The 3,111-nt window shown below is 31.1% G+C and overlaps 1 pseudogene; it reads left to right on the forward strand.

The window, feature by feature from the left end:
- The first annotated feature begins 1,848 nt into the window (after positions 1–1,848).
- Positions 1,849–2,394, forward strand: LOC149172032 (SKP1-like protein 1A pseudogene; annotated as a pseudogene).
- Positions 2,395–3,111: the final 717 nt, after the last annotated feature.

Here is a 3,111-nt window from a genome sequence, read left to right on the forward strand (position 1 = left end):
ATCATCATCATCATGATTAATGATTTAATAAATGAAAATACAATAATAAATCATGTATATGACATACTCCAACTCAATTTATAAGTGAAATTAAAAAATTATAAATAAATAAACCAAGAATTAATAATTAAAGATTATGAGATATTTTATCAAGATTATGAATTAAGTTAATAGTCTAATTAATAAATGGAATGGTATTTTTTGGAACATTTTATGGTCAATTTTTTTTTTAAATATAGTATAAATTTTTGGGAGTAGTCTTTAGTGTGACTTTTTGGAGAGTTTTCCGGTTTGTTTTCCAATCTAATTTCTCTAGAATCCAGCCGGGATTCATTGAAATCACTAGGCCAACTATTCACAAAATTGAAGTTCCTCTAGGGTTTTGACAGTGTTGAATTCATATTGAAGTTCTCCACGTTGAATTCATATATGTAGTAAAAAAACCAGTTTAATAAACACAAAGCAAGATTTGGCAACAATCACTAGGTGAACCATTCACAATTGAAGTGTCCGTTAGGTTTTGAGGGTATTGAATTCATATTGAAGTTACCTCGGGGTTTTGAGGGTGTTGAATTCATATATGTAATAAAAAAACCAAAATCAAGATTTGGCCACACTTTTGTTTCGCCAATTCCAACCATAAACTACAAAAAGTCATACATAAAGAACAGGTGCCTAAATGTTTTTCAGGGTGTAAAATCTATATATGCATTCCATTTTTGTACATTCAAAAGTAGATTACCACCAAAAATCCATTTTATTTAGCCGAGAGGTGTTGTCCAACCTAGTATGGTAGAGATGTTGTAATGTAATGTCTTGTGTAACCCTGAATATAAAAATAACCATACGTTAAATAAAAAATAATAATAAAAAAATAGCATTAAAATAATAATAGCTTCATTGTATTGACCCATGGTATAAGAACTCGTGGTATTGACCCATGTTATTCATGTGGAATATGATTGGTTTAAAAATATTTGACCCCTCTCCAGTGCTTGGTAGATGTTGAGTTAAGATGGATATAGGCGGGCTATTATAGTAAACATATTGTAATATAATACAATGTTCTCTAAACATTTTGACTCCCAAATTTTATAAAAAAAAATTAAAAGATTAAAATTAAAAAATAATTATTAATTATTAATTATAATTATAATTATAATTAGAACCATGTAAATCCATATTAACTAATCTACCCAATGTCTCAATAACGATTAAAATAAGTTTTCAAGTAAAAAGATCTTTAGTCCTTTTCTACCAGCTGTACATCCAAAATTAAGAAATATCTAAACTGGTATCAAAATCTAAATTTATATCTATTTTGAATAAATTATAATAATTAATATAAATTACTGATATTATTTTTATTTTATATTAAAATTATCCAAAATAATTATAATATAAATCTATTACATTAGTAAATAATCGCATAAAATTAATTTTGTAATTTTGAGTTGGATTTGACCAGCAAACTAACTCGCAAAATGATCGGCCTCAAACATATCTATAAAGTGCTAAATAGAAAATTAAACGGCCATGATTATAAAGGAATCCCATTTCAAGATAATTTTAAAATATATAATTTTGCTTCACGATTTTTGACACGATGTAATATGAAGCCAACCATATAACTTGTCGGCCCCGTAAGAATATTTGCTCGGCCTATCTAACATTCTATATATATAGAAAGAAATTTCAAGTATTCTCAAAGAAAGAAAGAAGATCAATCCTCACTTCACGTATCTGAGTTCAAGTTCTTCGTTAGTCCATCCACGTATTTGAGTTCACATTCTTCGTTAGTCCATCCACGTATTTGAGTTCACGTTCTTTGTTCGTCCATCGTCTGCAATGGCCGCGGAGTTGTCAAGGAAGAGAAACGCAGAGGAATGCACTGAGATGGCCGCGAAGTCGTCAAAGAAGAGAAACGCAGAGGCCGAATGCAATGCGGTGGTGATGGTGAGGTTGCAGAGCGCGGACGGTAAAACATACGAGGTGGAGAAGGCGGTGGCATTACAGTCAGGTGTTATAAGGAAGGTAATGGAGGACATGGGCACCCACCATCTCATACCTCTGCCCAATGTTTACAGTGAAATCCTGGTGATGGTTATCAAATATTGTGAATATCATGTACATCACCCACCTCGTCCAATAGAAACAATAGACGACGTCGACCAGTGGGACATCGACTTCTTCAATGTTGATCGTTTAACTCTGTTTGACATTGCATGTGCTGCCCACTATCTGGATATCAGAAGTCTTGTGGATTTGGCTTGTAAACGCATGGCGGACATATGTATTCGTTTGGAAACATGTGAGAATGTCCGTAGGGAGCTCAACATTGCAAATGATTTTACACCGGAAGAGGAGAAGGAGATAAGGCGTAAATATCAATAGGCTTTCGAATGAAATTGTTGGGTTAAATTTTTTATTGCCGATTTTAGATATTTAAATATTGTTAGAATAAAATGGGCTTTTGAATGAAAGTCTAGGTCAATAAGATAAACATTTATTTTTGAGATAATTACTTTAGGTTTTAGGTTGGATTGGAATTAGAGCATTTTTATTTTATGGAAAAATATATGTTGATATTTTGAAATGTGGAATTACTACTTAAAAATGTTAAAAGAGATGTTGGAATACTAAAACTGATTATTGGATAAAACGTGAGTAAATAAATTGTTTGATATTTTATTGGGAATTTTATTCTCTACTATTCTAAAACACTATTTCTAAATCATGTGACACTCGCAATTCCATTATTCATTATGTTTTATTAAACAAAGTAAACATAGAATCATGAGACATATTTAGGAATAATATTCTCATTGGGTTATGACGCAATAGTCCATAGTTGAAACAATCATTTCACCTTTAATATAATGGTTCACCATATGGTAGGTGTAGAGTTAACTTTATTTTGCAAGGAATCTGGGGCAGGGTTGGAATTTGGATTATTTTTACTTGCTATCTTCATGTTCATAAGCCTATAAAGGCAATAGCTCAATAAAATAAAAATAATGGTGCACCAGTTGAGGGTTCTATTTAAAAGGACAACTTATACACACTAATTTGATTGAACAACAATGCAAACACCAACTACATACGAATTAA

This window comes from Pinus tabuliformis, chromosome 4_2 (assembly GCF_031772625.1).
Source record: "Pinus tabuliformis cultivar Carrire ecotype Pingquan chromosome 4_2, CPIR1, whole genome shotgun sequence".
In the NCBI taxonomy this organism is placed as follows: domain Eukaryota; kingdom Viridiplantae; phylum Streptophyta; class Pinopsida; order Pinales; family Pinaceae; genus Pinus; species Pinus tabuliformis.